The 13,845-nt window shown below is 45.5% G+C and overlaps 1 protein-coding gene across 1 annotated transcript in view; it reads left to right on the top strand.

Annotated features, from left to right (window-relative positions):
- Positions 1–13,845, top strand: part of PDSS2 (decaprenyl diphosphate synthase subunit 2) — a 309,174-nt gene that overhangs the window by 278,381 nt on the left and 16,948 nt on the right. The window lies entirely within an intron of this gene.

Genomic DNA, 13,845 nt, shown 5'->3' with positions numbered 1-13,845 from the left:
TCAAAAAATGATAGTTTTTCTAAATAAAAAACACTGCTGTAATCTACATTACAGCGCCAATCAGATTATGTACAATATAGGCCACTTATAATGTGGTGACAGAGCCTCTTTAAATATTATCGTTGTCAGCAGCACATCTCGCTGTGTAAACCGGGAGATGCGCTGCCGACATGATAGAAACGAGTGCGTGTCCCCATACAAAGCTTCTTGTGAAAGGACCAAACAGGCGCCGATCAACGAGCTGTCTCGTTGATCGGCACTCATTTACAAGGGCCATGTCGGGCCATGTAAAAGTACCTTAAGGCTCATCCAACGTACCTGACATTCAGTAGACTACAATCCCACATTGCCAGTATAGTTGATCCGCCCTAGTCCTTGCCTCCTACTCCGACTTCGCTCTTCTGCATGATGGTGTATTGTAACCCTGCCTCCCTCACCTAATTATTCTCTTTCCTCCGGCCAATAAAATCATTTGGCGCCCATATCAAATTCTAGTGAGTATTCCCCACAGCAGATTTGTAATGTGCCTCCCACATGTGTACCCCTTACCCTTACAAAAGTGCTGGAACGTGTAGAGTAGGGGTCTCAAACTCGGCCGGGTAAATGGGCCGCACATAAAAAAAAATTGAAGTTGACGGGCCACATTACTTTCAAATTTGATAAAAATACAAAATTATTGTTAATCAGTTCGTTATTTGAACTGATATATCAATACTACATTACTATAATAATACCGCTAGGTTCAAACTTACCGGAAATTTGCGAGTTTACTCTATGTGCTTATTTTAACAATCCAGTTTTCCAGTTTAAGTGTTGCTAAATGCAGTCTGGCGGCTCAGTTGACAACGTTTGGCAGACACAAAAATGTCAAGATTACGCAGCCCCGGGGGCGTGGCCTAGCGGCATATGTGAGCAGACGCAAGTTCCGGAGCTCCCGCTGCCTAACATCCTGAAAGAACATACTCACCTTACTCGCAAGCTCCCTGCTGGTGTCTGAAAAGGAGATTGAATCTGCGGAGACCTCAGACGAAATCCCAAAGTTTTTGGTGACAGTATGACCCGTTCTAAAAGGTCTAAGGCTGCTGAGGATGGCACGGACAGAGAGGCCCAAGATGGCGCCGATGCATATACCCTTCGGAAAGGAGAAGAGATATCAGGGGAGAGGCAGCATCGCAGCTGGAGAGGTTTGCGTGCCAAATGCCTTCTAAAGCCAGTTCTGGGAGGAGTAATTTGGAGGTGGAAGAGAGGGATTAGCTGAATTGTGGGCTGGGATCCAGATATGCCCCGCAGAGAGCGCACATGGATTCAGTTGCGGGGGAGACGGAGGATGTCACTCCTAGACCCTCTGAGCCTAAGATGGTGGCCGTGGTGCAGACCAGGGCACACCCCGAACCTACACTGGCAGATGTCTTCTCGGTGGTAAGCCAATGTAACACTACGCTTGCTAAGCTCACCTGCCAGGTAGGGAGGATAAAAGAGGACATATGAATAATAAGCCATGACCTCCAGAATGTGGCGGAACGTACCACGGCGGCAGGAGGTCGCATAAGTGAGATTGAGGACAGGCTGCTACCGATGAGAGGAGACCTAAATGTGAATTCAGTGGCTATAACAAATATGCTGGTCAAAACAGATGATTTGGAAAAGCGCTGGCGGTGGAACAATGTGCGCGTGGTTGGAATACCTGAAAAAGTGGAAGGGACTAACCCAGATTCTTATTTTGAGAAATGGCTGCTAGATGTATTTGGGAAAGTTATCCTAACTCCCCTATTTGCAGTAGCGAGAGCTCACAGTGTGCCTACTCGTCCTCATCCGCCCAGGCCTGTCCTGGTGAAATTATTGCATTATAAAGACAGGGATATTATCCTTCGCCATGCCAGAGAACGACAATATGTCTGTGTTAATGGTGTGAAAGTCTCCTTTTATCCAGATTTTTCTGCTAAAGTTCAGAGAAAACGGCTCCAGTTTATTGCTCAGTATTCAATGATGTACCCTGCTAAACTGTGAGTGGTGGCATTAGGATCTGCCCAATTCTTTGATACCCCTCAGGATGCATTGCGGTAGCTGGATAGCCATGAGGGTCAGATTCGTCAAGACCTATGGCCGGCGGAGGCATGACTCCTGAAGGAACTACCCGTGTGGGGACTGTGATGCTGAGAGATGTGAGAGCTCTAAGATGGGAACTCTGGGGACTGTAACATGCTATGGATATATTTAGTCATACTCAGTAGTGTGGACCATGGAATCTGCTATGTGCATATCTGATTAGATCGTGCTGTTATTTCTGTTTAAGTTGGGTGCGATTATAGGGAAGTTGTGGGTGGGAAAGTATCTACTGTTGTAACAAACGGGTGGCGGGAGGGAGAGGTGAACGGCATAAGAGTTGTGTGAGATGGTCGGGTAGGTGCTGACCTGTAGCAGGCTGGCGCTGTTACTATTGTCGCTTGGTACCGATGGTGGGACTCATGCCATCGGCCCTGACCCTCCTTGGAGGGAAGGTTTACAAATCTGTTGGGTATTATTGTTGGTTTTTCGGGGGGATGGGGGGGAACCAACCGCAGCTCTATGTTCTTGCTCGGATGTCTGGAAGTGTATCCTCGCAGGGTTTGGGGAATGAGAGATTAAAGGTCCTTCTTGATCGTGTAGTCTTAAAATAGGAGGTAGGTTAAATTTCTTGTCTTGGAATGTTAGGGGGGTGGGGGAGGCTACTAAGAGGGATGTCATATTTGAATACCTGAAGAAGCACTGCCCTGGAGTGGTGGGTTTACAGGAGACTCATCTAACTAAAGATACGGTTACATAGGGTATGGATCTATGCTTCGTTTGATGACTGTGAAGGTAGATATGTGGGCATGCACTGTAAAATTTTCATTGGGATTGTATAGTGGTTGTAATGTATGTTCCTTCTCCATATTCCAGCGTTCCAATGAAAACAGTACTGGAAAAGCTGACCAGTTGGCCTGATGTTTCGACTATAATAATGGGTGATTTTAATAATGTTATTAATGTGGGGTTGGATAGGTTTCCGGCTTGGCTGCGGAGGGGGGACTTAGGACATACACAGTTTTGGAAATATACACACAAGGTTGGGCTGCAAGATATATGGCGGGCAAAATAGCCAACTACTAAACAATACTCCTGTGTATCTTCTACATATTGTTCGTTATCGAGGATTGATTTGATTTTTTGCAATCACCTGGGACTCCCATTTGTAGACGGAATTGAATAATTATCTAGGTCACTTTCAGATCATTTGCCTGTGTTATTGAGGCTTAGAATCAGTTCTGAGATAGGACATAGGAGATGTGGGTGGCTGTTAAATCAGTTTTGGGTTAGGTTAATAGGTGTGGACAGAATTGCACTGCTTATAAAGGAATACTTTGACTTTAATACTGGCATGGTGCCTAAAACTGTATCTGAGGGGGATATGTATTCTAGAGATCACAATTGTTAAGACTAAGACCAGACAGCTGGGAGTTGAATTGACACAGAGAGTGACGTCCACAGAGGAATTGCACATTAGGGATGGCACCCCTGACACGCTAGAGAACTGGAAAGACGCCCAAAAACTGCTATGGGACTATAGCTTGGAACAAGCCGCAAATAAGAGATTATTCTTGAAGCAGCAGTACTATGAAGAGGGTGAAACAACCTAAGCAACAACCTCACACCAAAGGTGGCGTGTACTGGGGTCCCTTATAATATATAGACCTAAAAACGAACCAAAATGGTACATAACCCTAAAGCAAGTAATGTACTCCAAAGATAAAAGTACAAAAAAAAAAAAATCTTTATTAAATATTATAACAATGACAAGTAATGGGAAAAGAGATCTGATACAATGAACACGGAGACATATACAACAGGGTCAGATGAAAAAGACCAGAACCAACAGAATCAACCGTCCACTAGAGACCTAACACACGCTCAAATATGATTAAGTAATTAGTAAGCCCGGGGGTATGGGGAGGTTAGTCCCAAACATAGTGCCATGTAATCAATCAGCTAGATGAACAGCGTGTAAAGTATGTCAGTATGCGTAGCCTGCACAGTATATGGTGCATGTAGTAGTTCGTGCAAAATCTATACGATATAATAGGTAGTACGTAAAAAGTTTAGACTTGAGAACGTATGCAAATAGTATAAAGGCTCAAATGGCCAAGAAAAGTATGACTAGCTGAAATAGCACAATATTGTGGAGGCTACAAAGGGCTGAAAAAACCTGTGCACATACCCAGAGACATGATGAAGAGCGTGGAGGATCAATGGAGTGGATGGGTGAATGAGCGCCTCGACGCGCGTTTCGCCCTGTGACCGGCTTCGTCGTGGGTGCAACTCTTATATCAGGAACTGGTTGCTAAAATACGGGAAAACGGTATGCTATCAGTTAAGAATTTGTAGTTGGCACACCTTGCTTGTGTTACAAAAATATATATATTTTTTTATTGGATGGATGCCAGAGGCTACAGGTGCGACGTCGACGTTTCTGTCAGACAGACCTTCGTCGGGCACTGAGGGACTGGATCGGTGCAAAGTATAATGCGAATGTAGCGCTGCTGTGGTCAGTAATCGGCGGCTTACCGCTCTGAATGGAGCGCCGAAAATTACCAAATTTGAGATTTCATGGATAGGACGGATAGCAGCTTTTAAAATGATGTTACTTCCTAAGCTCCTATACCTATTCTGCACTCTCCCTATCTCAATCCCTAGGTCGTTCTTTGCTTCTATACAGAAGATTATCTCAAAATTCATATGGGCGGGGGGTAAACCTAGGACTTCATATAAATTAATAACTAAAGACAGGAAAGCAGGGGGGGTTGGAGTACCGGACATATACCACTATTATATGGCTTCTTTAATATGTCCGTTGGTGTCATGGTGGCGACTGGACACCCATAAACATTGGGTACAAATTGAAAACTACGGAGCACAACCGTTTAACTTGAAAATGTTGCTATTGGCTTCATACTGGAAGATACCTATTTGTTCATGCACTTCTCCATTGATTAAAGCTTCCATACATATTTGGTCAAAATTTCACGAGCTTTCACTCCCAAATACCGTTGTAGATATATATACTTATCCCACGGAATTATTGGAATTGGCGATCCCAAATTTGAATATGATGACATGGACCCAAAAAGGTATCTCTGATATCTCTAAACTCTGTGTAAATTCCCAAATTTTGCCTTTTGAGAGATTATCTGCTATATATGCTCTCACAGAGGCGGAGAGATATAAATATATACAAATTAAACATTTCTTGACAGCTCGACGTCAGGAGGAGATCAGGGGTAATACATCTATCTTTCAGATGTTCTCACAGCGAAACAAGGGTTTAAAGCATATATATTCTCTTATTGAGGGAAAGAATCTCTTTGTCAAGACATACCCGTTCAGGGAATGGGAAAGAGATTTAGGTATTACCTTTGAAAACGGGGAGTGGTCCAAGGCTTTAAGATGGATTAATAAATCTCTAAGTTGTAGTTCACATTACGAATCTGCAATGAAGACTATATTGAGATGGTACTATACTCCAGAACGGTTAAGTAAAATGTATCCAACATCTTCGTACTTGTGCTGGAGGGGTTGTGGTCAAAAGGGTACTTTAATGCATATTCTGTGGACATGCCCTTGTATTTTGGGGTACTGGCGATTAATTTTCAATCTAATTTCTGATACTATCAAGACAACTGTCGTTGGATCGCCTCAGTTAGCTTTGTTATTTATGGAGCTTCATGTTATTCCCCCGAGATTCAGAGTTCTGATATTTTAAATATTGGTTATAGCTAAAATTGTTCTGTCCAGGTATTGGAAATCCATCTTCACTTCCCCTATTGAAGAAGTGATTTTAGAAATAAACAATACATATTTATATGAAAAGATAGTGGCCTATGGATCGCCTTCTCCCCAATCCTTTTCGAACGTATGGGAAGCATGGAGAAATAACTCTAACTGTAATCCTTAATATCCTTAAATGTTTGGGAGGTCTGGTTTCTGAGGGACAAATGGTACTGAGAGAGCGAGGATGATTTAAACTATTCTGAGACAGGAATTTTAAAAATGTATGCACAATGAACATAATTGTATGCTAAATGATACACCTTACTGTCAACTTTGTGGAATATTTGTATGTACGTGTGTTATTTTATATGTTTCTCAATGCTTTTGTTTTGCTAAATATTTCACTTTACTTTATGTATGACGAATTGAGTATTCTGCTTAATGTCATGCTTGTTATATATGAAAAACTTTAATAAAAACATTGAGCCATAAAATACAGGTCTGGCTTAAACTACCCTTGTCGTCCCTGGGACTTGCGAATCTGATAAAAATGGTACTTATGCCCCAGATTCTGTACATTATACATAGCGCCCCGATGTGGCTACCAAAATACTGGTTTAGGAGGATTCATAATTTGTTCAGAGATCTGGTTTGGAAAAGTGGGATCCCTAGAATTAAACTGGAAAAATTGCAGCTGCCTAAAGAGCAAGGCGGGCCTGAATTGCCGAATGCATGGATGTACTATTTTGCGGCTCAACTACAGCACTTTAGAGGATGGAAAGATAGAGAACGTTGGGACTCTAGTGGGAAGTTGCTGTATTATCTAGGTCAACAAACGAGTATAATGGAAGCGCTGGAATCTCATAAATTCCAAAGAGAAGCTGGGGTAATCCAACGTTGTTGCTTATGCATAAAATTTGGTGAGAAACTAAAATGCTTCTGGGGATTGAAGAATGCTCGAACTACATGCCTATATGAAATAACCCATAACTTTGGGAATTTAACACCCTTGAGGGCTTTCAGGATTGGGAGCAAAAAGTGGTTCAGTATGTGGATCAATTGCATATTGATGGTGACTTTAAATCCTTCAAACAACTTAGAGATGACTTTGGTATTCATAATAGATCTTTCTACCAATATTTACAGTTGAGGCTCAAGCACAGGCTAGGATGGTAGATTTGAGATGTTCTAGTTCGGGCATACTGGAGCATGTTCTGGGATCAGACACTACTAAAGGGATTATCTCACTGGTATATACAATGATGCTCTTGGTTCACCTGGGGGATCCAATGGGGGACATAAAAGATAAGTGGGAACGAGATGTGGCACCCATCACACCTGAGGAATGCGTGGAGGTAACTGCCTCTCCACAGTTAGTATCTCTTAATGTAGCGCACAGGTATTCACAATTATTTTTAATACATATATTATATATAATAATAATATAGTAATATATTAATATATAATAATATAATATATGTATACAGGACACTGAAGCTGCTTTGGCAAATGCGTATCAGACCGTCTGCGGAGTGCCCTAGGTGCTTCATTGCTTTGGCTGACCTAAAACACATGCTCTGGGATTGTGGGGAACTGGATGGCTATTGGCTGGCGGTGAGAGACTTAATTAAGAGGGCTTTTGGGATAACTGTACCACCAAATCCTAAAGTATGTTCTTTGGGATTTGTGGAAGGAATAGGAGGGGACATGGCTGAGACTCAGGCTGATGGTAAGGTTTTATATCATGCATGAAAGTTGATAGCTAAATATTGGATACAGAGAGATCCCCCTGGTTTACCTGAGCTTATAACGTATATGAATAACACAATCCCCTTTGAAAGGCGAGTGTACCTCAAACGTGGGGTGACAAGATTTTGAGCGTCAGTGGGGGAAGTGGTTGAATTGTCCTGGGCTGGCTTCACAGGAATTAGCGAGACACTGGCTAGAGATGAACACTTCATGAACTGACAGTTGATGAGACTGGTACGTATATGGAATGAATGATAAGACTGGGTTATAGAGCTGTGATCGGTCAGGGGAGTGGGTTCGGGGGCGGGGGATAGTTGAGGAAGGTAAAATGCTTTAACATGTGACCGTTTATATATGTATAGCTTCTTGTGTACATGCATCACTGCATTGGAAGAATGTGACTGCATTGCCTGTACTATTTCCAGTGGTACGTGAATAAACATTGACTGATTTAAAAAAAAAAAAGAAAAAAGGGGGACAGCCCCTTTTTAGATAGTGCTACAGTGCCCTCTGTAGATACTGCCTCCTCCCTCTGTAGATAATGCCACAGTGCCCTCTACAGATAGAGCCACCCCCCTAGATAATTCCCCAGTGCCCTCTGTAGATAATGCCACAGTGCCCTCTGTAGATAATTCCACAGTGCCCTCTGTAGGTAATGCCATCCCCCCGTAGATAATGCCACAGTTCCCTCTGTAGAGAGTGCCACCCCACTAGATAATTCCCCAGTGCTCTCTGTAGATAATTCCCCAATGCCCTATGTAGATAATTCCCCAGTGCATTTTGTAGATAATTCCCCAGTGCGCTCTGTAGATAATTCCCCAGTGCCCTCTGTAGATAATTCCCCAGTGCCCTCTGCAGATAATGCCACACACATTCCTTTGTAGATAGTGCCCCACACACCCCTTTGTAGATAGTGCCACACATATCCCCCTATAGATAGCTCCATTGGGGCTCCCTCTAGGAGTAGAATCTCCAGCCAAAGCGTTGCCAGAATTTTGGCCAGGGATTCCTCTCCTGGACGGAGCCCATGACGTCAGTGTCCATATACGGACAGTTACGTAAGAGGCCTCGTTTATCAGTGGAATCCCTGACCAGTGCATCGGCAACGCGCTGGCCGGGCATTCCGGTCCAGGAGGAGCCACTGACGTCACTGTCCATATATGGACAGTTACGTCAGAGGCCTCGTCTATCAGCGGAATCCCCAACCAGAGCGCTCTGGCTGGGTATTCCACTCCTAGAGGGAGCCCCAGAGAAGCTATATATAAAGAGGCGGGTATAGCACTGTCCACAGGGTGGGGTGTGTGTAGTGGCACTATCTACAGGGGTGTGTGTGCAGCGCTCCTCTTTCGGCCTGCTCTCCTGCTGTCAGCGGGCCGCAAATGGCAGCTTCAGGACAGCATTATATATATATATATATATATAGAGTGGGTTCTTATTCTGAGGTGTTGTGTCCTTACTAAAGGGTTTCTAAAGGGTGCTATTAATTTAGGCCTCAGCTTCGGTCCCCTGCTAGGCAGCAAGCTGGCCACAGCTCCTCGTGTTCCCGCCCACTCTCCTCTCCGCCGTTTTTTTTTTGCGTTCTGATTGGTCGCCGGGCAGGAACTGAGTAACATGCCCGCCTTGTCCAACCAGCGCGGCGCGGGTTTGGCTGGAAGGAAGGGGTTTTTCCGTTTTTTTTCAGACGCTCTTCACAACTGAACTGGTGATCTGAAGTCATACAGCGCTGGAAACACGGGGTTCACAGCAGCTGGGGGATCTTGTAGGGTAGCCATTGGTTATAGTGTCTTTTGGTAAAAGGCTCATAATATGTCTTCAAAGGGCAAAGCTTCTAAGACCCAAATCCCCCACACGCCATTGTAACGCACTTCGCAACGGTCCAAGAGCGTGGACTATATTTTACCTTTCTCTGACGAGTGTATTACCAAATGGTCAGCTCACCCCAAGGTAGATGCTCCCATGGCCCGGCTTTATGAAAATACTACCTTACCGATTGCAGATGCTTCCGCCTTAAAGGATTCAGTTGATGCCAAAGAGGAGTCTATGGCAAAAGCCAGTTTCAGCGCGGCCGCAGCTTCAGTCAGACCCTCTTTTGCAGCATATTGGGTTAGCTTGGCTAGTATTGAATTAGCTATTCAACTACAGGATACTATTCATTCAGGGGACTCTCAAGTGGATACTTCCCCTCTAGCTGCACAGCTTTTGCAGATGTCTAAATATATCTGTGACGTCATTTGGACTAGGACTGGGATACTGAGTGTGCCTCAAGGAAGAAGGTTTTTGCCCATCCATTTATCCAGGATCTCCCTTATGTTCCTGACCTGGTTGAACTAATTACTGAGACTACAGGAGGAAGGAGCACTTTAGTTCCACAACATCATCAAAGGCGATGGCCAGTTTTCTCAGTCAGAAGACAAAGGTGGTTCCGTTCATTTCGGTACTCGGCTCCACGTCAGAGGCAGAACTCACGTGACTCCCAACCCCTTCTGAGTGCAGAGACCTTCCTTCCGGTCCAGAAACTCCTGGCAGCCCCGTAACAGACCCGCTAGACCTTCTGCGGCACAGCGGGCTTCCACAGCCTGAAAATTTGCCCTCATTCGAGCTGCTCGCTCGGGTGGGGGGGGGGGGCTGCCCTCCTTCCAGCAGACATGGATCAAAAATGCCGAAGACGCTTGGATGCGGGAGTTTGTGTCGACAGGCTACAAAATAGAGTTTTCATCTCATCCTCCTGGGCGGTTTTTCCTGTCAACGCTTCCTCGGTGCCCCTCCATGGCCCAGGCTTTTTCTCAAGCCATTTAAAGCCTCCTCCATCAAGGAGTATATGTCCCAGTACCAACTCCAGAATTGTTCGAAGGGTTTTATTTAAACCTTTTCACAGTACAAAAGAAGGATGGATTTCTTCATCCCATTTTGGATTTAAAATGTCTCAATCGTCATGTGAAGACTCGAAGGTTTCGCATGGAGTCTCTGCGATCGGTGGTCGCTTCCTTGTCTTAAATAGACATCAAGGATGCTTATCTTCATGTTCCCGTTGCTCAACTACATCAGTGTTTCCTGCACTTTGCAGTAGGTTCCCGAGCATTTCCAATCTGTGTCCCTCCACTTTGGGCTGGCCACGGCTCCAAGGGTCTTCATAAAGATGATGGTGGCACCCATGTTTCTCCTCAGATCCATGTGGATAGCGGTTATCCTATACTTGGACGATCTTCTGGTGAAAGCACCTTCCAAACAGGACAACTTGGACAGTCTCAACATTACACTGGATTGTCTTCGCAGATTCGGATGACTGATGAACAGCACCAAGTCATCTCTCACTCCTTCTCGAAGCACAAGATCACCACTGTCAGACAGGTAGTGACAGTACTCCGCAGGAATGCTCCTTGCCCTTCTGCATGAAAGAAAGTCCTGGGGACGAAAGTCTCAACCTTCGAGGCAGTACCGTTTGCTCAATTTCACTCCTGATCTCTACAACTGACAATTCTATCTCGTTGGGACAAGTCTCTGGACTCCTTGACTCTGATGATCCATCTGCCCCTTTCAGTCAAGAAGGAGCTGCTGTGGTGGATGTCTTTCCCCAACATCTCTCAGGGAAAACCCTTCACAACTCTTCACTGGCAAGTGATCACAACGGGCGCAAGTTTGTCTAGCTGGGGGGGGGGGCGGTCTTTGGCTGCCTCACAGTCCAGGGCACTTAGTCCGACCCAGAAGCTCCAGTCCAGATCAACATTTTGGAGCTGAGAGCCATTTTCCTGGCCCTGTCTCACTGGACGTCTAGTCTCCAGGGTCTTCCAGTGCAGATAGAAAAAGACAACTCTACTGCAGTGGCATACATCAATCATCAGGGAGGTACAGGACTGTATGGAAGGAAATCCCCAAGCTGGCTAGAACAAAGTGTTCCAGCAATCTTAGCAGTGCACATCCCAGAAGTAGACAACTAGGAGGTGGATTACCTGAGCTGGGAATGCCTGGATCCCAGAGAATGGTCTCTTCATCCAGAGCTTTTTCACTGCATTTGCATTCGGTGGGGTTTCCCAGACTTGGATCTCTTCGCCTCTCACCTCAATTACAAGTGCCCAGACTATGTCACCAGAACCAGGGATCCTAGGTTCATAGGAGTCGACACTCTAGTTCTCCCCTGGTCGTCCTTCAACCTCCTTTATCTTTTTCCTACCCTTCCATTCCTGCCTCAAGTGTTGAAAAGGGTCAAGGACGCAGGAATCCCAGCCATTCTGGTGGCCCCCAGACTGGCCTCGCCGATCTTGGTATGCGAATCTCATGCACCTTTTCGCAGGCGCTCCTCTGTGGCACGACTTCCTTTCCCTATGTTTAATGTTCCACTCTGCTTTACCTCGGCTGTGTTTGACAGCTTGGCTGTTGAAACCGCGGTTTTGAAGTTCAAAGGTTTCTCTGATCTGGTAATTCAGACCATGAGTAAGGTCCAGAAAACTCAATCCCAAAGGATTTACCATCGTACTTGGTTGTCTTATTTTAGGTGGTGTTGATCCCATCAGTTTCGCCTCTCCATTTTTCCATCCCGCTTATTCTGGCCCTCCTCCAGGTCGGTTTGGATCAGGGTCCCAGATTGGCTACTCTCAAGGGGCAGGTTTCAGCCCTATCTATTATTTTTCAATGCATCTTGGCTTCTCGTGCTCCAATTAACACATTTTTGTAGGGAGTCACACATTGAACTCCTCCTTATCGGCTCCTCTGGAACTTTGGGACCTCAATCTGGTCCTTGATGCACTCAAGGCTGCACCCTTTGAACCTTTGCGGGAAGTTTCTCTCAGGATCTTATCCTGGAAGGTAGTTTTCCTTGTGGCGATCACCTCTATCCGTAGATTCTGAGCTGGCAGCTTTATCCTGCAAACCCATGTTTACTGTTTTTCATAGGGACAAGGTGGTGCTACGTCCAATGCCATCCTTCCACCTTAAGGTGGTACCCTCCTTCCATCTTAATGAAGACATTGTCATTCCTTCGTTTTGTCCTAAACCTTCTCATCCATGAGAACATGCCTTACAGTGTGTCACGGTGCGGGGTGTGGACCCACTGGGCTGTACCGCGTAGCGGATAGGCAGCTGGCCAACCAGGTACAATACAATGTCTATAGTCCAGAAAGGGTACCTGTGGCAATGTAGACAGTAGCGGTGATAAGGCTCTAGCAGCAGACAGACCCCCTGTGGGTGTAACACAGCAGATGCAGTGGTAGACACGGCTCGACTTCAACTCTAGACGGCACAGAGGCACAGTAGCACAGGATACAAGGTACAGGCAGCAGGAACGGGTAACACTGGGAACTGGAAAACACTAGGAGACCATTTGCAAGACAAACTTTAGGTATACAACAACGCTCAGGCAATGATCAAGAGGGGAGAGCACTTTTTATAGTCCAGCAGCATTCTGGACTGATTGCAGATCACCTGCAATTGTGCGCGCACAGGCCCTTTAAGACCGTGCACGCGCGGGCGCTGCGGAAGACAGTCTCTGAAGCAGGAAGTGAGTGCCGGCGTCTCCCAGGAGGGAGATGCCGCCGAGAACTCACATGTCCATGGCCGCGGCCATCAGATGGTAAGTCAGAACGACGGGCCGCTGCCATAGACGTTACACAGTGCTTGGATGTCATTAGAGCCCTTCTGGTCTACATTGCATCTACAAAGTCTTTCCGGAAGACGTACTCCGCATTTGTTGTTCCTGAAGGCCCTTGTAAGGTTTGCTTGGCTTCAAAGGCAGCCATTGCTAACTTTATTAATTTGGCCGTTAAAAAGGCCTACTCTGCTCCCTACCGGGTCACTGCTCATTCTACTAGAGCAGTTGGCGCCTCCTGGGTAGCGCGGCATCAGGCTTCTGCCCTACAGGTCTGGAAAGCCGTCATCTGGTCTTCGTTACATACTTCTTCGAGGTGTCACCGGACCCATACTTTGACTTCTGCCGATGCCAGTTTGGGTCGGATGGTTTTGCAAGCAGCTGTGGTTTAGGCTGCTCACATGGCTATGATTCTTTTTGCCCACCCTATGGGGGTTGCTTTAGGACTTCCCATGGTACTGTGTCCCTCAGTGAATACTTTAACGAGAAAACAGGATTTTTGTACTTAACAGTAAAATCCCTTTCTCAATGAATTCACTGGGGGACACAGGTCCCATCCTATTTTTTTATTCATTATGTTTTTTGGGCTTCTTGAGGTTGCTTTTCTCATTGGAAACATATTGTGTTTAAAAATTTTCTGCTCTCCAACTGCTCTTGGTACAAACTGAGGAGCTGAGTGCTCAGCAGAGGCCATACCCACTTGGCGGAGCCACAAATTTTTTAAATATTTAGCT

The sequence above is a fragment of the Rhinoderma darwinii genome, chromosome 4 (genome assembly GCF_050947455.1).
Source record: "Rhinoderma darwinii isolate aRhiDar2 chromosome 4, aRhiDar2.hap1, whole genome shotgun sequence".
In the NCBI taxonomy this organism is placed as follows: domain Eukaryota; kingdom Metazoa; phylum Chordata; class Amphibia; order Anura; family Rhinodermatidae; genus Rhinoderma; species Rhinoderma darwinii.
The sequence above is the reverse complement of the archived record's forward strand: the minus strand, read 5'-3'. Positions and strand labels throughout refer to the sequence as shown.